This window comes from Aedes albopictus, chromosome 1, assembly GCF_035046485.1.
Source record: "Aedes albopictus strain Foshan chromosome 1, AalbF5, whole genome shotgun sequence".
In the NCBI taxonomy this organism is placed as follows: Eukaryota; Metazoa; Arthropoda; class Insecta; order Diptera; family Culicidae; genus Aedes; species Aedes albopictus.
In genome coordinates this window covers 29,253,789-29,278,838 of record NC_085136.1, presented here as the reverse complement: position 1 = coordinate 29,278,838, position 25,050 = coordinate 29,253,789, and the positions used below count along the sequence as shown (strand labels likewise).

Here is a 25,050-nt window from a genome sequence, read left to right as displayed (position 1 = left end):
TGCGGCAACGAAATGAAAGTAGTGAAAAGTGTCGAATGTTTACAAAACTGATGGAAAGCAAAGAATCATATTAGCAATTCCTAAAGCAATCCTGGCAGAAATCCCTGAAGTAATTCCTAAAGGAACCTCGTAGACAAGACGTATTGGAATCTTTGACGGAATCACTACAAGAATCTCGACTGGAAGCTAAGCAGGCATTTCTGAAAGAATCATAGAAGAAATACTGATTTTGTTTTTGAAAAATCCCTGAAAAACTCGGGTTGTTCAAAGGAATTCCGGCATGAATACTCCAGGATTTCCGGAAGAAACATCTGGAGGAATCCTGGAAAGAACCTACAGAGGAATATCTCAAGATATCTCGGAAAGGATTCCTGGAGGTATCTCGAGAAAATCTCATATCATCTCATCTTCTTCTTCACCCTACTCTCTACCCCAACCCTCTAAGCTACCGTCTATCTTACTGTCTTCACTACCCAACAAACATTTTTTTCTGTACAAGAATGAAACCACTTTTAAACAAACTTTAGCTTAACTGTTATTTAGCTAGTTCTGTTTCTTGGGTACCCTCTACCCCAAGCTTCTACCCTTCCGTCTACCCTACTTTCTATTCTACCTTTCACCCTAACACTCTACCCTATCGTCTACCCTAGTCTCTACCGTTCGTCTACCCCAAAGCTCTACCCTAATACTTTGTACTCTATCCTCTACTTTACGTTCACAGCATCCCCGACTTTACGCTGATCTAGTTCTGGACACGAACCCCATCAAGGAACGTGTTCAACCTGTGCACTTCTTAGATTGTTACAAGAAATCACCCGGCGCAATGGCCTGTTAGCTGCGACGTAACAATGGCTTACCAGTTGCAGCGTTGTCGTAAGAGGAACTGAAGAAGTTGGATCACAGCCTACTTGTGCTATGCTATATTTTAATATCGATAGCGTCGCCCATGTATATCGACTCTGTGCAAAAGCGTTGCTTTGTTACGCAATCTACACTAGTTTAATCAATATACTCAATTTGCTAATATAAGCCACACACAACCCTCTCTTGGCCTCTCTGTTTCATAGACAACCAAAAGATCACGAAAGCGACAAGATACAACGGATGGTGGTAGCGGTGTGCTGAGAAGGAACCCTGAAGAATGGAACATCATTCAACAAACAAAAAAAAGCATCGTGCACAAGGACTTCAACGCGTTGGTGATGAAGATCCAGGCGGCTCTTGGATCGACAGTTAAAGAGTGCAAGAATATGGCACAGAGAGCCGAAGAAGCTGAGAAGGAGCTCTCAGGGAGCCAAGACTGCCACTGAGGTTAGTCAAACGTCGAAAGCGTGAAGGCAAATCGCCAATACAGCTGAGGAAGTCAGTGTTATGGGAAGTATTCCCCAAAGGATACAAACTACACCATTCTTCACACCGAAGAGGCCATGGGTTTCGCCAGAAGACGATAGAATGCGGTGGAAGACTGGGTGCGACGGAAGACTGGATGCGCGAGAAGAAAATATCTCTAGCTCATCACAAGACAGAGATGGTAGTAATCAGCAACCAGCAGAAGACAGTGCAGCATGCAAGAATTGTGGTTGGCGAGTGCATGATCGACTCAAAGCGCGAAGTCAGGCACTTGTGAGTGATGTTAGACGATCGACTTAACTTCAACAGTCACGTTGACTACGTCTGCAACTGCAAGAAGGCCACGGCGGTGATATCGGCACTATCCCGTATCACCGGGATCATCAGCAGCAATCATCAGGTATGCAGCCTCAGCGTGGCAAGGATGACCAAGGAAGGAACCTGGCGAGCTGCGAATTCCCCGGACGACGTTCAGATCAGCGAGGATTTGTATAATTATAGCCTAGGTCAAAATGCCGAAGGCACAGCCTTCGGACCGCCTTCCAGAACAGTGGGAAGTATCCGAAGATTAGCCTGCTGCGGAAGTTGATGCGGTTGGAGCTCGAAGAATGTTCTTCCGTAGAGGTATACGGTCCACTAGTTAGAAGCTGCAGGCTTCCCCCTCAACGACGAATGGATGTCGCTGATCTTCATGACGGGGCGGCCGAAGCGATACGAACCGATGATCATGGGATTGGACGCAGCAGTGATCAACTGGACGGCAGACTGAGTGAAGTCGAAGATTCTACAGGACGTGACGGCACCAGGGCTGGCGGTGCAAGTGTCCGAAAGTCGGGGTGTGGTAATGCTGGATGTGGCGTCAGGTAGCGGAGGTTCCGGTACCGGAGAAGACTGATTCGACCGTCAAAATGATGATGGTTATTATGAGAGTTGATCAGCAAGAGGTCATGAAAGGCGGTCAACAGGGCACCGTGGTCAACAAGCAACAAACCGTTGCTGACTGTGGCGTAGATATCAGAACCGTAGAGAGGAAGACGACGACGTCTGTGGACAGTGTGCTAGAAGAGCCACAGGATCCACAACAACTGCTTGCGCTTCCCTCGCATTTTTTCAGCATTCTACGATGAGGAACGGCGTGAGAAAGCGCCGATTCTCAGGCAAGTACGCAGATTTTAAGGTACATTACAGTATCTTGCATCTGAAGTTTGAAACTCCCGAGAATCAACAACGAGATGAACGAGGACCAGTATAGTGTTCAACAGCGCGGAAGTTTTATAGCGCTGCGCTCCCGTCACGCTCCAAGGAAGTAGCAGTTGGAAAGCAATACACAACTGGGCACAGTGACTGACAGCGCCCTGTCCAAGGGATGTTGGATTTTTCTTTCGATAACGGCCACCATCTCTCACCAGAATACATTCTACGGGTATTCAAGGACCCTGATACGCTGCAGGAGCCTCTAAGGGACGACCGGGACCGATGGATTGAAGCAATGAAGGCGGAGTTGGATGCGTTGAGTGCGAACGAGACGTGGTGTCTGATGGATCTTCCGTAAGGACGGAAAGCTGTGAACCTAGGCTGTGAAGAACAATTGGGTCTTCAAGGTCAGAGCCAGTCCGCCGCCATTCGACACCTCCGTGCGCTGGCCACGCAATTGAGTCTTTTCGTGTATCAGATGGACGATGGGACGGCGTTCCTCCCAGGCGATCTGGACGGTGAGGAGATATACATGAAGCAGCCGGAAGGATTCCGGAGCGAAGCCGCTCCCAAGAAGGTCTGCTAACTGAAGATGCCCCTTCACGGCCTCAAGCAGTCTAGCAGAGTATGAAGCAACAAGGGCGCTGTCCATAAACTACGTAGACTACTTTTGTTCATACAACATTTTTGAAATTTGTATGGAGCGTAGACTGTTGCCAGACCACCCGTCCCCCTTTAGAGTCTACGTAGTTTATGGACAGCTCCAAGGTGGACCAGAAGCTAAAGCGAATGGGGCTGAAGCGTTCGAAGTACGACACGAACGTGTATTACAAGATGAAATGTGGTAAGATCATCATCGTGGCGGTCTACGTCGACGACTTTCTCCAACGATCAAAGTTTGATCGATGATGTGAAGCAGCAGTTGTTCCGGATGAATTCCGGATGAAGAACCTAGGCCAATCCAAGTAGATTCTGGGTCTGCGTATCACCAGCACCAACGACGCTATTTCCATCGACCAGGAGCGGAGCGGACATCGAGGAATTGCTCGAGAAATTCAATATGGCGGATTGAAATCCAGTAGCACACCCGCTGGACGCGAAGCAGCGAATGCTGAAGACGATGAGCCCACGAAATACGGAGTAACATTAAGGACAAACGCCTTGAAATCCCGCTTCAACAGTGCATCGAAACTTCAGACGCACAAATCTCAAGAAGCAATCTTCAAACAACAGTGCATTTCATTATTCTGTACTTGCTCATTTGTAATAAGCTTAAAATAAGAATCTCAGATGCCCTGGTTTTGTATGCAAAGAGATTTGTGCGCTCGAAATCGTGAGTAGGTGCGAAGTCAGCCATTGTGGCGACCATTTTGGGGTTCTAATAAGTCTATCCTTAAAGGATGAAGGAAGTTCTATTTCGCGCAAGATTTCGTGACCTGATTGTAGATCTTTAGTTTATCGCACAGTGCACGAGGCCAGACATCGCAGTAAGCATGGTAAGTTCGTTATGTAGCGATCCCGGCCTTCTACACTGGACAGCGGCCAAGAGGATTTTGCGATATCTCAAGTGAACCAAGCAGTGCAAGCTGACTTACAGGAGAGATGCAGTTCCAGTGTTTCCTGGATACAACGATGCCGATTGGGCGAACGATCCGGAAGAGGAATACATGGCACTTTCCACGGTCCCTCCAGAGACCGTCTGGTGGCGAGGGTTCATCCGTGAGCTGTATACAGTATCAACGAGTCCCTGATCATCAAGTGCGACAACAAGAGCTCAATTTGCCTTGCTGAGAAGAAGATTGGCTACTCGGCGAGGACAAAGCATATCGATGTGTGACACCACTTCGTTCGAGAACAAATAGAGGCAAAGTCGATCAAGCTGGAACACGTGGCTTCCAATCTTCAGGCAGCAGATATCCCAACTAACAATCGCCAGCCGCAAACAAACATGCATGCTGAATTGTTGCTTTGTAATAGTAATTATGGCTGAACTAAAATTATGCTGTACACATTACTGTACAAATGCTATTTCAATTGAAAAAGTAGCCAATGTTCAACTTTTCGTATTGGTATTAACAATGTTAATTTAAAACACTTCAAGCGTTTGATAAGATTTTTATTCGACTCGCAGTAATTCCTTTACAACATAGTTTAACAAGACTTTTTTCTGCTTCTTGTTAAGTTCATATAAAAATTAAGACATTTATCTGTATAATGTGTTTTTCACTAGTCAAATAAGCGCTTTCGTTTTATCATACTTCGACTCAGAGTACATGATGAAAAACACGTGTTTTTTACTGAACAATAGCTGAATTAATCTGTTGTTCAGTCATTAACCATAATGTTGTGCTAATTCACCACTGCTGAATAGGAGTCGAAGTCTGATTATTGTTAAACCACGGAAAGTTTATGTTTTGATTTGAGCGCTGCAATTCATCATCTCCAGGATGGCACAGATAGGAAAGCATGCGGCTGGCAATCGACGGATCTCGAGTTCGAATCTGGATTTAGGTAAATTTATGTGTAGTTATTATTTCACAATATTTGTTCACAGCATTAAGTTCCAATCATAAATTCTTGTAGAAATTGTAAAATTTTGCATTTTTATAATTTTTAATCATTTCTGCTAAAACTGAATAACAGCTTTACTATATAGCTGTAAAACGATTTAACAACAAACAGTTCAGTTGATACACAATACTATGCTTTATTGTTTCTCCAAATTGGTGTGAACAAAACCCTAACAAAGGTTGTGCCTGAAAATTATTCAAGTGTTATTCACCATCATGCTGAATCAATTCGTCGTAAAGGTGCTTGTAAAATGAGTGATTGTTAGTTGGGATCCTGACCAAGGCGTTACCTGGACTCAAGCTGCAAGAAGACAGGAAGTTATTAGGTTTAATACAAATACTCACTTAAGAGGGGATGTTAACATAGTAAGCATTAAGTTTGTATCCCCTCAATAAATCATTATTTGCTAGTCACTACACCTGGTCAGACGATTTCAATTCTATCAAAAAGTTTCTGGTTAGACCGAGAATCGTACCCGTCACCCTCAGAATGGTCATGCTAAATCCCCACGTCTTTATAGCTGTGGCTATATGGGCCCTTAGTCTAGCAAAAAAAAAACAGTACCAATAGTAAATCTAGTAAACTACTCAAATATGCTGTCAGTACAAGCGACCTAATCTGAATATGTACTATTTTTGAAAACGATCTTCAAACATCAGGCGTGTCAACACTCCATCGTGCTGCCCATTTCACGGCTATCGTATGAATAAAACATGTTGTTATTCTTGAACTATCAACGCACCTAATCCATCACAAAAGGACCTAAATATCCTGTCAGCAGCCTTGTTATGGAAAATATGACATTGTACGGTACTCATAATAAATCGTGAATTGTTTGTCAACCTCGGTGTTAGTCAACCATGCCTGTCTGGATATATTTGAAACCCAGCGTTATACCATGTTATACTTTTACAGTTTTGGTCAACTTGGAATACCACATTCAATTAGAAAAGAGATTTGAAATTACCAGCATAAAATTGTGCCATGTGACCGAAATAGCTTTGCGCCACATGAAAGTACTAACCCGCAACCATTTTCCAACCTTCTTCGGTCCCAATTGCCATAATCGCATCCCAGTAGGCTCTGTTTGCGGACGCCACACCGTTTAGACCTAGGAAACGAAGAAAAGGGAATTCTCACTAGTAATAATTACCGCACCAAGTTCATGGCCTGTTCCTCCGACCTGACCTGAAACGAGACCAGTCAATAGGTAGCTCGATATGGGGCCAAAACGGACCAGCTGCTGATTGGTTGATTTCATGCTATTAGAAAAAAGCAAAAACCATCCGACCGTTCCCGACAGCATGTGGACAGTGTTGTCAAGAGCGAATGAAAATACGGCCCGCATACATTTTCATTATAGTAAAAGTGCAATATAATAATGAAAGAGAATTATTTTTTTCATTCGTAATAATTAATTAATTAATTAATTAAATGTAAAACTGTTATTACGGAGATTGTTTCAACTGCTCGGGGGGTTGCTTTATCAATTCAATCCTACTCAAAATGAAAGATTGAAGCGCGGTTTGTTTTGTTCACTTTCTTTTTGTATTTTTGTTAGAAATGAGAACTTATAATAACACCAAAAGAAGGCAATGAATCGGTGCCTTCTCGCTTCTTTTCGATGATGAATTTGGGAGTGGTCCTATTTTGAACAATTTGACCTTGTTTGTTTTGTAGCTGATGCTACAGAAAAAAATTAGCCTAAATCAAAACCGAAGACGTTTCTTCTCGTCAAAATGTAAGCCTAATCTTTCACCAGGAAGCAGAGTTACAGCATCTCAACGGTGACTATTTTGTATGAAAATCGCGATACGTGATCAATTTTGAAGAAAATATAGCTTTAGCATTAAGGTATTTTTTCCAAAGAATTATGTTTACAAATATCATTTAGAACTAATCCTTCATTAGTTTTGATTTACGAACACGCTATGGATAATCAATTATGGAAGTTTCCTTCATTTGCCCGTCCCCCTAAGCTCATGACAAAATTTATGGGCACTTCTCATTCATGTTTCATCCGTAAAAAAAACTTGAATCTTGAAGCAACATAAAATGTTTGGCAACACTAGCCCGAACGACGATCGGAGCGAAACGTAAATTAACAACAAACATTTTGGAAGAAAAGAAGATCAATAAGAAGCCAGTTGTCCGGTCTCGTCTCAGGACCTGACAAGCGAAAGTTTATACGTTTGAGCCCATCGCTTGCACTCGCTCTAAATCGTAGCAGGCCTAGGTACCTAGGCCTACAACAAAATGCCTACACTCCGCGCGCGCAAAATGTAAACTAATGTTTAACTTTTACTGATGGATGGACCTTCGTCGTCGAGGGCCCGCCAAACAGGCTCGCTCCGCTATGTTGTTTGCCATTAAAATAGCAAACGGAGAGGTCGGCGCGGCAGGTCGATTCCCCTATTTAACCTTCTTCGTGCATTAGCTTGCGCGCACCTCGCTGACCTAGTGCACGTTTAGGGGTCATAATGACCCTAATGCACGAAGAGGGTTAAAGACCAAGTTCAACGAAGAAACTTGGCTCCGCTGGTGTTGTCGTCGTCGTCGTCGTCGTAAATGTAGGGCTCGTCCGTCGCCCAGCCAGCACCAACGTTGTTGTTGTTGGTTGTGTGGGAAATATAGGTTATATTTCAGGGAAGAAGGCACCCGGACACGGACTGTGTCATGCTAACTATAGTTAGCATGGTATATGCATAGGAGACGGATAGTTTCGAACGATAGAACGATTAATTATCGTAACTTGTCGTCGACGTCGACGGCCTCGTCCATGGGCGTAGAAATGAATTAATCAGCCCCTTTACCTGAAATTTGGTTGATTTCTTTTTTAACACCGTTCAGGAATTCATCCAGAAGTTCTCAGGAAATTCTTCCAGGAGTTCCTCGGGAATCCCTACAGAAGTTCCTAGGAAATTCCTCCGGAATCCGTCCAGGTGTTCTCGGAAATTCCTCTAAGAGTTCCTCGGGAATTCCTACTGTTCCTTGGTTCCTCCAGGAGTTCCTTGAAAATTTGTCCAGGAATTCCTTGGCATTTGTTCCAGAAGCTCCTCGGGAATTCCTTCAGGACTTCATAGGGGTTGTCTCATCACGTTTTCCATGTATTTGGGAATTCATCCAAAAGTTCTCAAAAGTTTACCCAAAGTCCCTCGGGAATTCCTCCAGAAGTTTCTTAGGAATTCTTCCAGGAGTTCCTTCAGAGGTATCTCAGGAGTTCCTTCAGAAGTTCCTCCAGGAGTACCTTGAGATTTTTTTCAGGAGTTCCTGGGGAATTCCTCTAGCAATTCCTCGGAATTTTCTCCCGGAATTCCTCGCAAATGTCTCCAGGAATTCCTCATCACTTTTTCCATGTATTTCCTGGGAATTCATACAAACAAGGAGTTCCTCGGGAATCCCTACAACATTTTCTTAGGAATTCCTCCAGGAGTTCCTTCAGAACTATCTCAGAAATTCCTGCAGGACTTCCTCGGGAATTCCTCCAGGAGTTCCTCGGGAATTCCTCCAGGAGTTTCTCGGAAATTAATCCAGGAGTTCCTCGGGAATTCCTCCAGGACTTCCTTGAGATTTTTTTCGGGAGTTCCTGGCATTTTCCTCCATGAGTTCCTCGAGAATTTCTCCAGAAGCTCCTCGGAAATTTCTCCAGGAGCTCCACATAATTTTTTCCTTGAACTCTCTGAGAATTCATCATTCCCACTAAACTCTTTCACGGGTTCTCTGAGAATCCCTCCCGGAGTTCCTCGGGAATTTCTTTAGGAGTTCCTCAGTTATTCCTCCAGGAATTCTTCGGGCCATTTTCCAGGATTTCCTCAGAAATTCCTCCTGGAGTTGCTCAGGAGTATCTCAGGAATACCTCCAGGTTTCCTTCTCGGGAATTCCTCCAGGACTTCATTTGGGATTTCTCTGGGAGTTCCTCATCATTTTTTTTTATATGAATTCGTTGGAAATTCATCCAAAAGTTCCCAAGAAATTCTCCCTGGAGTTCCTTGGAAGCTCCTCCTGGATTTTGTCGGGAATGTGGCCAGAAGTTTCTGGGAAATTCCTCATGGAGTTCTTCGGGAATTCCTCCAGGAGTTCCTCGGGATTTTTTTCAGGAGTTTTTCAAGAATTCCTCCAGGAGTTTCTCCGGAATTCTGCTAGTGTATTAGCTTAGTAAGCCATGACTTTGCTTTCAAATAAATTTTCACTTTTTGTTCACACGTCAAAGGAACAAATCGGTTTCTTTTTATTCTGAAGATACAATAGGTTATGGGCTTATCGTTTTCAAGCCGAAGCTCAGACGATTCAGGATGAACGCCGGCAGTCAAGTGGGATCAAGCGGCAGTTCCTCGCAATGAATTCCAAGCCTGCCAGGTATTGAGCGGTTATTCGGACGAGAGAACAGGGCTACGTGGAAGTTTGCCGTTCGAACGTACCTCGAACTGGAAGATCCCTGGGGAGCCGTCAAGCCGGAGCTGAATCCGGACGGAAGCGGAATTCTCCTTGAGCTGGTGAACTATGCCACGTCAAGGAGACGGAAACGGTACTGGAAGTGTTTGGGGAAACCTGGAGAAGGCGTTCAAAGATTCCGGTCTCACCAGGCGAAACGGTCTCCCTCACAAGCTAGTGGTGAAAACCGATCTGATGAGCTGTTCGTTGATGTCCGATTACGTCAATCGGATAATCTCCACGGTCCACCAACACAATGGAATCGGATTCAACTTTTCGGAGGAATGGATTGGTGCCCTGCTACTCTACGGTCTTCCGGAGGAATAAAGGCCAATGATCATGGGTCTGGAAAATTGTGGAACTAGGATCACAGGAGTCGTAATAAAAAACAAAGCTGCTGCCACGGCATAAAAATCACAAGGCAGGCTAATAATCTATGTAAACATCTAGTTTGGATGTAAACATGTGACGTCGTTCTTATCGTCTTTCAGGTCTTTCACGTTGATAAATTGGTGTTAAGTACTAGATGACCTATGAACGATTTGAATTACGTCATCAATAAACTGTCAGATTTCGGGAATATATCACCTTCTGTACACCGTGGCTGCTGCAAGAGGTGCAAATTCCGTCGTCGGTGCGGCGTTGCTGTCGAAGGGTAAACGTAACGTAGCCGTTTACGTAAACGTTTAAACGTAGCCATGGCAACCAGTGATGGGCCGGCAACCTCAGCAACAACGGCAGCCAAAATCGAGGTAATCAATCAAAGCAATCCAATCCATTGAGAGGACCGAAGTGCAAAAAGTGTCAAAACTACGGACACATTGCGGGGGACTGCCGAAGCCGAAGCTTTCTGCACCGTCCTGTCAACATTCGAGGCAACCAATCACATGACCCGAAGCAAAGTACTGCTGCAGGACCTGAAGCCATACAGTGGCACCGTAGTGGCTGTGAACAAGGCCGCTATGAAGATTGAAGGTACTGGAATCGCTGCGTTGAAGTCCATTTTCCAGGAAGACGAAAGCGAAATTTCCATGAGCGATGTCCAGTATATTCTGCAGATGTCCGTCAACCTCCTATCCGGCAACAAAATCGTAAACATAAGCTACTGGATGGTGTTTGACAACGCTGGCAACTCGAGCGGTGGCATGGTGGCAACAGGAAGCCACTAGAACGGACTTTTCAAGCAGGAGCAGCGTGAGCCATACGGAGGAGTTCGACGCCCATGTATCCAACGGAACGTGGACCTTGACGGAACTTCCTAAGGACAGGAAGACGATCCGTTGAAAGAAGGTGTATCGCACGAAGCTGGATGTCGATGGGAACCTTGACCGACATAAGGCGCGGCTAGTTATCAAGGGATTTTCGCAGCGAAAGGGCGTAGATTATTACTAAACCTACTCCCCGGTGGTTCGTCACAGTTCGCTATGATATTTGTTCGCCATGGCGGCAAAGCACAACCTGAACATCCAGCAGATGAACGCGGTATCCGCTTTCCTCCAAGGAGACCTGGCGGAGGTAGTCTACATGGAGCAGCCTCCGTTATTCGTCGTTCGTTGAAATCCATCCATGATGTGCCGTCTAAACAAGGCCCTGTACGGGCTGAAGCAGTCCAGTCATGTCTAGAACAAAAAGCTGGACCAGATGTTGTAGGAGTTCGGGCTGACTCAAGCGAAGTACGATCCATGCGTGTACCTACTATCGCATCGAAGAAGGTTGCATGATATTCGTGGCAGTCTACGTGGATGACGTCATGATATTCTCGAACGACAATGGATGGGCAGCACAAATCAAAGCGTTCCTGAGTGGCCATTTCCGCATGAAGGATCTTGGCGTAGCGAAGAACTGCCTCGGAATCCGGTGCAGTAAATGGTCAACATTCTGTACCAGGACGCGGCTGGAAGCCTGATGCACCTCGCTCAACCTCAGGAATTCCTCCAGAAAACTACTCGGAAATTTTTCCAGGAGTTCCTCATATTTTTGCCATGAATTTCCGGAGAATTGATCCAGATGTTGCAGAAGTTCCTCGGATATCCTTCCAGGAGTTTTTCGGGAATTTCTCCAGGAGTTCCTCGGGATTTTTTTCCAGGACTTCCTCGGGAATTCATTAAGTCCTCGGGAATTCCTTCAGGAGTTCCTCAGAAATTCCTCCAGAAGTTCCTCAGGAGTTCCTCATGGAATTCCTCGCAAATTTCTGAACGATCTCCTCAGCATTTTTTCGGGAGTTCCTCGAGAAATCTTCTACATGTTCCTCCAGGACTTCATTGGGGTTTTCTCTAGGAGTTCCTAATAATTTTTTCCATGAATTCCTTGGAAATTCCCAAAAAATTCTACCTGAAGTTTCTTGAAAACTCCTACTGGAGTTTCTCGGAAATTCGGCCAGGAGTTCCTGGTGAGTTTCTCATGGAGTTCTTTGGGAATTCCTCCTGGAGTTCCTCGGCAATTTCTCCAAGAGTTTTCAGTTACTTTTCCAAGAGTGCATCGGGTATTGCTCCAGGAGTTCCTTAAGAATTCTTCCATGAGTTTCTCAGAAATTCCTCCAGAAATTTCAAGGGGATTCCTCCAGAAGTTTCTTGATTCCTAAATAGTTCCTTCGGAATTTCTCCAGAAGTTGCTCGGGAATTCCTCCAGGAGTTCCTCGGAAATTCCTCCACGAGTTCCTCGGGAAATCCTCCAGAAGCTTATCGGAAATTTCTCCAGATGTTCTTCGGCATTTTTCCAAGAGTTCCTCGGTAATTCCTTCAGGATTTTATCAAGGATTTTTCCCAGGAGTTCCTCATTTTTTTCCATGAATTTCCTTGAAATGCATCCAGAAGTTCACTGGAAATTCTTCCAGGGGTTTCCAAGAGTTCCTCGGGAATTCTTTCAGGAGTTCATCAAAAATTTCTCCAGTAGTTCCCCGGCGATTTCTCCAAGAGTTTCTTGGGAATTCTTCCAAGGTTTCTTCGGAATTTCCTCAAAGAGTTCCCCATAAACTCCTGGCGGAATGTTCCAGGAAACGTCTGGAGGAATTGTCGGAAAACTTCTGGCGAAATTCCCGGTGAACTCCTGGAGGAATTCCCGAGCAACTTCTTTATGAATTCTTGAGAAAATCCCGGAGGTGTTTTCGACAAACTCCTGATGAAATTTTTGGAGAACTTCTAGATGAACTCCTGAGGAACTGCTAGAGGAATCCCCGGGAAACATGTAGAGAAATTTCCGTGGAACTCCTACTGGTATTCGCGAGGAACTCATGGAGAAGTTCTTAAAGAATTCCAGGAGATATTCTCGAGGAAATTCTGGAAATATACCTAAGGTATTTCTGGTTCAATTCTTGAGGAGCTACTGAAGTAAATACCGAGAAATTGCTGGGGGGTTTCCCAGGAACTGCTGGTAGAATCTCTGAAAAACTTCTGGAGAAATTCCCGAGCAACTTCATTATGAATTCCTGAGAAACTTCTGGAGGTGTTTCCGACAAACTCCTCCTAGAGGAATTCTCGGAAAACCTCTAGATGAATTCCTGGGGAACTGCTGGAGGAATTACCGGATATATCTAGAGGAACTCTCGAGATACTCCTAATGGTATTGCCGAGTAACTCGTGATGACTTCTTAATGGGGATTCCCAGGGCGTTCCAGGGGATAAGGGGCGTTGCATGCGGATTCTGGGGGTTTCAGGGGCGTTAGTGGGGTGTTCGAGGTGATTTCAGGGCATTTCAGGTGCGTTCCAGGGCGCTTCAAGGGGTTTTAGAGTCGTTCTAGGGGGTTTCAGAAGGTCGTTCAAGGTCGTTGTATGGGATTTCTTCGACATTTCCAATACACCCTGGAAACCACTTGAAACGCCTTGAAACTCCTCTGGAACCCAATCTTATACTCCCTTGAAAGTCCCTGAATACCCCCTGAAGTCTTGAAACGCCTTCGTATGCATTGAAACTCGTTTGGGAGCTCACTGAAAGCACCAGAACCCCTATGAAACTCTAATGAAATATCCCTGAAACCTTTTTGAGAGGATCTTTAAACCTTCAAAAACCACTACCAAACTCGCCTGAAGCTCTCTGATACCATCTGAAACCCCTTTAAACGCCTTGAAATGCCCCGGAAAGCCTCCCTGAAGCCCCTTGAAAACGCTGGATATGGCTTCAAACTCCTCTGAAACATACCTGAAACGCCACGGAGCCCTTCCGAAACCCTTGTTGGAACTCCCATGAAACTTTAAAACGAAAATCCTGTCAAACTTATAACAGAAAATTGAAAGTTTAGACAACCAGAGTGAACCGTTCAGCAATTAACGAGAATTGGTCAACATTAGAATGAGTTAGCTACAACTGAGAGGCCCAGGGGCAAAGGGGTGTAACTGACTTTTTTGTCGAATTTGAGTTGAGCATACCAGAAAAAAATCTTCAGACTTCAAGCTTTCTAGGACTTTTTTTTTATGATAATGTTTATCTTGTTTAGAAACATTACAAGAAATCGGAGAAAATTTGATTGATTTTGAAGCTCCATGCATTTTGTATGGGATGATAAATTGGTAGAAATCTTTGAGCCTCATTTTCTCGAAAGTGGGTTTTTATCACTTACATCCCTTTGCTTCTAACTCCCTCAATTGAACTCCACCCAACTAACAATCGCAAGCCGCAAACAAGCATGCATGTTGAATTGTTACTTTATAATAGTAATTATAGCTGAACTATAATTATGCTGTACACATTACTGTACAAATGCTTTTTTTCAATTGAAAATGTTCAACTTTTTGTACCGCGGTATTAACAATGATAATTTAAAACACTTTTCAAGCGTTTAATAAGATTTTTATTCGACTCGCCGTAATTCCTTTACAACATAGTTTAACAAGACCTTTTTCTGCTTCTTGTCAAGTTCATGTAAAAAATAGCACATGTAACTGTGTAATGTATTTTTCACAAGTCAAATAAGCGCTTTCCTTTCATCATGACTCAGAAGAGTACATGATGAAAAAAGCGTGCTTTTTTTTACTGAACAACAGCTGAATTGCAGCTGGATGTTGCTGTTGCTCAGTTGTTAACCATAATGTTCTGTGCTAATTCGCCACTGCTGAATAGGAGTCGAAGTATGTTCATTATTAAACCACGGGAAGTTCATGTTTTGTTTTGAGCAATGCATTTCATCATCTCTAGGATGGCATCTGGGTTTGCATTTTATTTATTTTTAATCATTTTTGCCAAAACTGGATCACAGCTTTACTATATAGTTGTAAAACGATTTAACAACAAACAGGTCGCAGTTGGTACCCAATACTATGCTTTATACCCGAGCAGAAAAGAATAGCAACAAAATAACATATCGAGGTATTTATCTTAAATAACATTATACCTCGATATGCCCTTCATTAGGTGGACATAAGAGGCAAAATAACAAAAATGAATACCATAATTTTGTATAAATAAGACCTGAAAAATAACAAGCCTTGTTATTTCAATAATGCATGCATACCATAAATTTCAAGTGCTCTATTTGTTATCCAGAAGGTATGAAATAAAAAAGTAATAACATGTCTTGCTAATAAATTGAACATTTTTCGATAGCTCCATGATGTAATAACAAATCTTGTTATTCAGTTATTTTCCCAGCTAAATCAACAATACCACATCAATACCTAACTTTGCTCAAATACCTCCATTTGTTATTGTGATGTTCTCATATCATTGCGTAGAATAATATAGCAATACCAACTTGAGCAAACAATTTGTTGATTGTGCTAACGTAAGAACATTCACGATCACAAAATACGCGAACACGAGACGAAACACAACACTTATCGTTCTTACTACTTAAAAACAACAATTTTTAAAGTTCCTTTTAAGTAGTAAGAACGATAAGTGTTGTGTTCCGTCTCGTGTTCGCGTATTTTGTGACCAACTTGAGGTATTAGCACAGACAAACAGACATATTACAGTGACGATTCGCTCGTTGAGAGCTCGTTAGATGGGCTGTCTCGATGGTTGAATGTTCACTGGTTGGGGCAAAACCCAACTAAAAAGCACTGTCAATGTCAAAATAGATGTCGCATCACAGCTCCTGTATACAGAACGTTTGAGCAAGTATGTGAGTGTTTCTTGACGTATTTCTCGTCACTTGCGTGTGTCTAGAGCATTTTGATCAATTGTCAGTTGCCCCAACGAACGAACACGTTTCGCTAATCGGGGCACAGTCGTGACCCAACCAGCGAATCGGGACTGTACTTAGAAGAAATTTGTTTCAAAATTATCGTTTGGCATCTCACTAGCACCCTCTATAATGCTCAATCCGAAGCATTCATTTGCAGGTGTTGTTTCCCTCGGCTCGATGTAACAATTTAGCAGATGACGACTCCCCCGTGGTGTCATCCATTCATAAAACATGAATGAAGGTTCATGATTGAGTCATTTTATGTAAACATTGATCGGCGTCGCGTTCATTTCTCTCCGAAATTTAGAGGTGATGTAGGCACATCAGCGCCACCACGACACATGCGAGCACAGTCCGAACCACACTTTTCAAAATGACCGTTAAATGATTGCGATTTGAGTAGTATGTCTGTTTGTCTGTGGTATTAGAGCACAGGTTGCTCTTTCCACGGTATTTGTAAGGTATGCCCTTCTGCTCGGGTAGTTTCTCCAAATTTGGGTGCACAAAGGTAGTGCCTAAAAATTATCCAAATGTTATTCAGCATCATGCTGAATTAGTTTGTCATAAAGGTGCTTGTAAAATGAGTGATTGAACGTTGGGCAGATTTCCGGTATAAAATGTTTTAATCACTCTTGGAAACAGAAGTTTAAGGGAATTGAAATTCATTTGTTTTATTCTGCAGTAATTTCTTTAAGAAATATTATGAGAAAATCTCAAAGAAATCCATTTAAGGTGAAATCCCGACTAGAAGATTCTAACAAAAATATAACATAATTATAACTAATCATGATATTTACAACTCATTGTGATATAATCATGTTTAACATTTTAGGTGTTTGAAAATGTTATTACTCAATTATATCATATTATGTTATAAATAATGTTTAATAACTCATTGTGAAACAACTTAGTTTTCCTTTCGTCAATTCAGAAAATAATTTTACACAATTGTATCAAAATATGTTAGAAACTAGTTTTCTTGAAGCTGAAATTCATATCATATTGTGTTATAATTTTGATCTTATTATAACAAAATAGGTTATAATTGTGATTAGACCGGATTTTTGTTACAATTTTAGTTATTTTAACATCATCCTGCACCTAGTTTATAGCATAATAAGTTATCGGAAAATTTTATAACAACATAACACATTGTGTTATAAACTTGATATGTTTTTCTAGTCGGGATACCAAAGAGTACAAATGACTTGAACCCCTACTTACGTTATCAAGAGCACTAGTGTTGAGAATTCGTAAACAAATGCGCCTTTATTAACTGTCAAACAATAAACTTGCACGATCGACGCGCCACCATTGTTCGAGTAGTGAATGGTGTAGGTACCTTTTTCGCGGTGTTGTTTACGGTAAGGGAATGTGAATAAACTCGGACGTACTCGGAAGTACGTCATTTCCCAAAACCCTTAGTGTTCAATCGTGACTACACCGCTATGTGGATAGTTTGACCGATAGTCGTGCTGCTTTCCCTTTCCCACCTTATCCAGAAAACAAATGGCCTCGACCTCGGGAAGCGTTTGCCTAAGCTAAGGGATATTTACAAATTTGAATTATCTGAGACATATTGTATTCTCTTACAATCTATCTTATTTACAAAATTTATACAACTTCTCCTGGTGTGTAGCGGACCTCGGAACGTCTCCGAAAACCCCTGAATTCCTCCTCAAACGCTCTGGAACACCCCTAACCCGCTGGCGTTGGAACATCACTGAAGGACCTCTAAAACTCTCTGGATGGAACACCTCATGGCACGCCCCTGAGACCCCTTCCTCATTTCAAATTAGAGGTACCGTTACTTTAAAAATGTCTTCATCTTCGAATGAGTGTAATCATTTTGTACCTTTTGATTCCGTCCTGTCTTCATGTTCCAGGAGTTCCACGGAAATTTTTCCGGGAGTTGATCAATAATTCATACAAGAGCAATGCCTGCAATTCCCCAAGAAGTGCCTCGGTAATACTTCCAGGAGTTCTTTCATACAAGATCCAGAAGCTCTACCAGAATTCCACTAGGAGTTTCTCGGAAATTCTTCGAGGAGTTCCTCCAAAATTTCTCGTATAGTTCCTCGGGAATCGTTCCAGGAGATCCTCGGAAAATTCTCCAGGAGTTCCTAGAAAATTATTCCAGGAGTTCCTCGGGAATTACTCCAGAAGCTCTCGGATTTTTTTTTCCAGGAGTTCCTCGGGAATTCGTTCAGGACTTCATCGTGGATTTTTCCAGGAGATTGCTTAGGAATTCCTTCAGGAGTTTCAGAAGAATTCCACCAGTAGTTTCTAGGGAAATCTTCCAGGATTTCCTCATGAATTGCTCCAGGAGTTCCTTAGTAATATCTTCAGGAGTTCCTCGGAAATTCCTCCTGGAGTTCATCAGAAAATTCTCCAGGAGTTCTTCGGCATTTTTTGAAGAAGTTCCTCGGGAATTTGTCCAGGACTCCATAAAAGAATTTCTCCAGGAGTTCTTCATCGTTTTTTTCTACGAATTTCTGGGAATTCATCCAGGAGTTCCCAGAAAATTTTTCCAGGGGTTGCTTGAAAATTTCTATAAAAATATGTAGGGTATTGAAAAAGGTTTTACTTTTCTTCCTCCAGGACTTCATTGAGGATTTCTCGAGGAGTTCTCCATCATTTTTTCCACGAATTTTCTGGGAATTCATCTAGGAGTCACCAGGAGATTCTCCCAGGGTTCCTTCTCCGGAAATATGTAGGGAATTCCTCCAACAGTTCCCCGGTAATTCTTCCAAAAGTTTACAAATTTTTTTTCAAGAGTTTCTTTGTAATTGCTCCTGGAGTTCCTCGGGTATTCATCCAGGAGTTCTTCGGGAATTTTTCATAGAGTCCTCGGAAATTCCTGCAGGAGTTAATCGGGAATTCCATAATGAGTTCCTCAGGAATTTCTCCAGAAACTCTACGGAAATTTCTCCACGAGTCACTCGGTATTTTTCCAAGACTTAATTGTGGATTTCTCCATGAGTTCCTCATCATTTTTTTCATGAATTCCGTGAGAATTCATCTATAAGTTCCCAGTAAGAGATCCTCGGAAAGTCTTCCAAAAGTTGTTCGGAAATTCCTCCAGGAGATCCTCAGAAATTTCTCCAACAGTTTCATTTTCAGAAGAACCTCCAGGAGTTCCTAGGAAATTTCTCCAGGAATTCCTCGGCATGTCTTTCAGAAGTTCCTCAGGAATTCCTCCAGGACTTCATCGAGGATTTCTCAGGAGGTTTCTCATCATTTTTTCAAAGAAATCCCTGGAAATTCATCCAAAAGTTCCCTAGAAATTCTCCCTGGAGTTCCATAGAAACCCTTCCCGGAGTTTCCTAGGAATTTTCTTCAGTAGTTCGGGAATACCTTCGGGAGTTTCTCGTGAATTCCTAAAGGAATACCTTGATAATTCCTTCAGGAATTTCTCGGGAACTCCTCCAGAAGTTTCTCGGAAATTCCTCCAGGACTCCTTTGGAAATTTCTCTAGCAGTTCCATGAGCGCCCTGGGAATTCATCCAGAAGTTCCCAGTAAATTATTTCTAGAGTTTTTCGGAAATTCCTCCAGAAGTTTCCCAGAAGTTCCTCAGAAATTCCTCCAGGAGTCCCTCATGAATTCCATAACGATTTCCTCAGGAAATCCTCCACGAGTTTCTCAGGAATTTCTCAAGGAATTCCTCCGGGAGTATCTAAGGAATTCCTCAAAAAATCTTCCAGTAGTAATTGGGAATTTTTTCCAAGAGTTCTTCGGGAATTCCTCCAGAAACTCTTTGGAAATTTCTCCAAGAGTCCCACATCATTTTTCCAGGACTTCATCGAGGATTTCTCCAGGAGTTCCTCGTCATTTTTTCCATGAATTCCCCGAGAATTCATCTATTCCCAATAAATTATTTTGGGAGTTCATCGGAAATTCTTCCAGGAGTTGTTTGGCAATTCCTCTAGGAGATCCTCAGGAATCCCTCAAACAGTTTCATTTCCAGGATAAACTCCAAGAGTTCCTAGGAAATTTCTCCAGGAGTTCCTTGGCATATTTTTCTGGAGTTCCTTGGGAATTGCTCCATGACTTCATCAAGGATTTCTCAGGAGGTTTCTCATAATTTTTTCCAAGAAATCCCTGGAAATTTATCCAAAAATAACCTAAAAATTCTTCCTCTTGGAGTTTCACAATAATTTTGCCAGTACAGTCAACTCGGGAATTCCTTCAGGAGTTTTTTTTTTTCTAGAATTTCTAAAGGAGTTCCTTGATAACTCCTTCAGGAGTTTCTCTGGAATTCCTCCAGGAATTCTTCGGGAATTATTGCAGGAGTTTCTCATCATTTCTCTAGGAGATCTTCGGCATTTTTCCAGGATTTTATCGAGGATTTCTGCAGGAGTTCCTCATCATTTTTCCATGAATTCCCTGGGAATTCATCCAGAAGTTCCCAGTAAATTCTTCCAAGAGTTCCTCAGAAATTTCTTCCGAAGTTTCCCAGGAATTTCTTCAACAGTCCCTCGGGAATTCTACCTGAAGTTCATCAAAAATTCCTCCTGAAATTCATCGGAAATTCCTCCAGGAGTTCCACGGCATTTTTTCCTAGGGTTCCTCCCCAGTCAACCAGTGATCGTATAAGATGTTGAATAGGATGTTAAAGTGGAGGTGATATGCGTACATTATACATGGGCCTAAATGGAGGCGATTACTGGTTGTCTGGGTCGGAAATTGCAGAACCTGGGAAGGTCTTGGGGTTTATTACCTCCATTGCACCTGACTGGGAGACGACGGGTCGTGGCAGAAGCTGATTATTTGACACATGGTAATTACACAGACAAACAGACGTAACACTTTGAACATGTTTCGATTCAAATCATAGTCACGGAAACATGTACGCCCAATGCTAAAAGGACTATGTTTGGCCGATCACCAACCAGGTGGCGGTAGTGAGCAAACGTCAAACTCGAACAAAAACTATGCAAGCGCCACGGTTGTGCAGTTGGTCAACTATCAAATTTTGAAGAAGATCGTTAAATCGGTGTACGATGGAAATTATCAGAGTGTTACGTCTATTTGTCTGTAGTAATTAGCTAGCTAGATGCGGATATCAAAACGGGACATGCCACAAAAGTTCAGCTTATTGGACGCAGTGGCTTAAATTCCCCAACAGATGAGGAAAAAATCTTCCAGAAACTGCTGGAGGAATTCCTCGAGAAATTAGAGGAATTCCCGGAAAAGTTTTGGCAAAATTCCTGGTGAGCTCTTGGCGGAATTTCCGGGGAACTTCTGGAGAAATTTCCAGAGAACTTCAGCAGGAGGTCCCGGGTTACTCCTGAAGAAATTCCCGAGCAACTTCTTCATTGAATTCCTAAGAAACTTCGGGAGGAATTTCCGACAAACTTTTAGAGGAATTTCTGGAAAACTTCTGGTTGAATTCCAGAGGAACAACTGCAGTAATCCCCGGAAATATCTAAGAGAAATTCCCGAGGAACTCATGGAGAAATTTTTAAAGAATTCCTGGAAATATTTTCGAGAAAATTCTGCAAACATTCCTGAGGTATTTCTGGATGAATTCTTGAGGAACTCTTGAAACGAATACCGAGGAATTCCTGGGGGGCTTCCTAGGAACTTCTGGAGGAATTCCTGAAAAACTTTTCATGGATTTCCCGGAAAACTCCTGGAGGAAATTTCGGGGAAATCCTGGGAGAATTTCCAAGTAATTTGTTCATGAATTCCTGAGAAAATCCTGGAGGTGTTTTCCGACAAACTCCTGGAAGAATTCCCGGAGAACTTCTGGATGATTTTCTTAGGAACTACTGGAGGAATCTCCGAGAAATATTTAGAGAAATTCCCGAGGAACTCATGGAGAAATTCTTTAAAAAATCCTGTAGATATTCTTGATTAAATTATGAAAATATTCTTGAGGTTTTTCTGGATGTATTCTTGAGGAACTCCTGAAGTAATAGCGGAGGAACTCCTGGGAGGGGTGTTCCTGATGAACTTTTGGAGGAGTTCCTGAAAAACTTAAAGGGGGTTCCCTGGGCGCTACAGGGGTGTTTCAGGGGATTTTACGGGTGTTTCAAGCGGTTTCTGAGGGTTGTAGGAGGTTTCATGAGGTTTTAGGGTCGTTGCATGGGATGCATTCCAGTACTCCCTGAAACGCCTTCAAACTCCTCTGGAATCCCATCTTAAACCCCCTTGAAAGCCCCCTGGAATATTGAAACGACTTCGTATGCCTTGAAATTCCCTTGGAAAGCTCACTAAAAGCACCAACAATTCCTAAGAAACCATCTGCAAAATCGTGAGGCACCTTGAAACCCCTATGAAACATCACTGAAACCTTTTTGAAAACATCCTTAACCCTAGTAATATGTTGGGGTCAATATGACCCAGACAGGCAAGCTGAACGTGCACTACGCCTTCGTGGTGCGAAAATCCTAACATCCTAGAATGGTTAAACATTCGGAAACCACTACCAAACTCGCCTCAAACTCTGTGATACCACCCGAAACCCCTTAATCGCCTTGAAATGCTTGAAATTACTTGATATGGCTTCAAACTCCTCTGAAACATCCCTGAAACTCCCGGTAGCCATTCCGAAACTTTTGCTGAAACTCCCATGTATCTTTAAAACGTAAATCTGTCAATTTGTAACGGAAAATTCAAAATTTCGACCAGTGTGAACCGTTCAACAATTAGCGAAAATTGGTCAACATTAGAATGAGTTAGCTTGCGGATGCGTTCCTTTAAATAGACACCAGATTTTCGATTCAAAATGTTTTAACCACTCTTAGAAAAAGGAGTTAAAGGGAATTGAAATACATTATTTTATTTTGCTGTAATTTATTTTATTTTAAGAAAGAAGAAACCCATATAAGGTGAAATATCAGAGAGTATGAATGACTCACGCTATCAAGAGCACCAATGTTGAAAATTCGTAAACGAATGCGCCTTGATTAGGACTATTTGCCTCATTTTGCAAGTGATCAAAACCAGGATAAACAATTGCAGCTAATTCGATGCTTTGTTAGTCAAATTTGTGCCTCTGATTTCTTGATATTTCACCTTCTTGTGATTGTTGAAAAGGGGAACTCATATAATCACACTAAGCTTCCCTGGAAACCATAGGCCCCCTCTAGAATCATGCATCCTAGCTACGCCAGCGTCTGCCATCGTCGTTGACTTCATTTCGCGTGGAGTGAGCACCTTTCTGCAATCTACTTCCTTCGATCTAGTAACCTAGTTATTCGCTTCGAGCTCTCCCATCGCCTCCTATGCCTTTATTTTGGACATAAACTAGCCCTAGTATTGTGCATTCTCAACTGAATGGGAAGACACCGTGCCGTAATTACACCCATATATCTAGTTACCTTTGGGGCTATTATCAGCTCTGGAATTGCGCGTCGGTCCGCTTCGTCTCGTCCGATGGAATCGCTATTTCCCGTCATTCAACAGATGCATCTCTGTTCTGGCCTGACCGTTGCAAATGCGATTCGCGCACCGATTGGATGGATGCGAATACTAATTGATTGCTTCCTTTGTTCGCCCCGTGGAATGTGCGAGACTTAATTTGAAAAACAGTTCACGCAAGCAAGTCAAACAAAATCACGAACACGCACCTTCTTCGTCGCTTGTGCTCCACTGCTAATCGAATTTCGGTAGCCGAAATTAGAACCGTTGTTGTTGCGTGGGATTTTGCGTTTCTTCCGAGTGAACACTGCACCACATTCCTCAAATATCAGCAACGCATTATCCAGTCATCGTAGTTGGCGTCTTTCGGTTACGGTAGCGCACGCAATAATATAACTTTGGAGGCGTCGCCGCCTACTTCGCCACCCCGAATCCGAATGATGATCGGTGCCAGAAGGGCTGCGGTGTTGTCACTGTGAGACTCACTTCTAGTCGTTGTCGCTTCGTTGTTTGATGGTCATTCACTCGTGAAATTTGCATTTCGCGACAATCTCCTTGTCTGCATAAACGAAATGCGACACGTTAATTGGCCTGCCGGTGCACGATTTTTTCGGAGATTCACTCTCGCTAACTGAAACCGCAAATTGCGGATTTGTTTAGCACATTTTCTTTGAATAATAAAAAAAATTCTTCGTCGTTCTCGGGTCGACCAGAATAAAGAAATCCAACTTGTTTACTCCACCTCGTAACTATAGCAAGCTGCTCCCCTTTTGTCACACATAGCAAACACTGGCACGAAAGGTGGGCCAGGGGGGTTGAACGGGGGGACCCCTGCACCGCTCCCTTGTATTCCTCTGGGCGAGTAAGCAAAATATGCAAATTACAAAACACAGCGGCACGGTTTTATTAATGTATATCTTTGACACAATACACGGTTCGAAAGTTACTTCGCCACACATTGCCCCATCTCCGTGGAGTCTCGCCTCGCCACATGCATGCGGGATCAACGGCTACGACGCGTACGACGGCGGATAACCGACTGACTGAGGCGAGGCGTATGGAAGCTTGAAGCGCGCAATGTGAGAGAGAGATCACGCGCGACGCGACGTGACGAACAAAGCAGGCGGTGGGTGGACGGACGGAACGCGCCGCGACGTCACGGGAGAGCGAATCTGGAACTCGCACAAACGAAGAATCACGACGCCCGGAGACGACTCGATGAGGATGATGACGAGAGTGCCACCTGTAGTACCCGCGCGAAGGAAGGAAAGCAACTGAATCATTCACAACAATCGCCGCGCTAGTTGACGGACGACGGGCTATGCAGCGAGCGCTTCACGACCGGTTTCGCGTGGATATTTGAAGAGAGAAATACCTCTAGCCGTTGTTGTTCAAGTCTCTCTGCTGCTACTATCGTTACCGCTAGTCGTGCATCCGTTGCTGGGTTGGGTTTCGTTGTGTTGCGATTTGAGTCAGTCGGTATAGATATTTCAATATTGTAGAGAATTACCGTGAACCGGGGGTGATTTGATAGCTTTGAATGACTTTTGATGAACAAGCTAAAATCTGTTGAAATTAAAACATAGCCGCTGGAGCAGATCAACTACCAAGCGAGCTTCTAAAATACGGTGGAGAAGCATTGGTGAGAGCACTACAATGGGTCAATGCCAAGATTTGGGAGGAAGAAGTAGTACCGGAGGAATGGATGGAAGGTATCGTGAGTCCCATCTATAAAAAGGGCGACAAGTTGGATTGTAGAAACTACTGCGTGATAACACTTCTGAGAGCTACGTACAGTACTCTCAAATTTTAGACCGCCGTCTATCACCGATTGCAAGAGAATTCGTGGGGCAATATTAGGCTTGATTCTTGAGTGAACGTACAGCAACAGATCAGATGTTCTCCATCCGCCCAGTGTTGCAGAAATGCCGCGAATACAACGTGCCCACAGATCACTTGTTCATCGATTTGAAATCGGCGTATGATACAATCGATCGAGACCAGCTATGGCAGAATA

General features: G+C 43.1%; 1 protein-coding gene across 2 annotated transcripts in view; it reads right to left on the bottom strand.

Annotated features, from left to right (window-relative positions):
* Positions 1 to 24,543, bottom strand: part of LOC109428442 (uncharacterized) — a 49,243-nt gene extending 24,700 nt beyond the window's left edge. Inside the window, exon 1 of one of the 2 annotated variants that reach the window (XM_019704207.3) lies at positions 22,994 to 24,543. The gene's annotated coding sequence lies outside the window, so the exon portion shown is untranslated. The remainder of the gene's footprint in view (positions 1 to 22,993) is intronic. The other variant, XM_062844290.1, reaches the window with a different exon arrangement.
* Between the last annotated feature and the right edge of the window lie 507 nt (positions 24,544 to 25,050).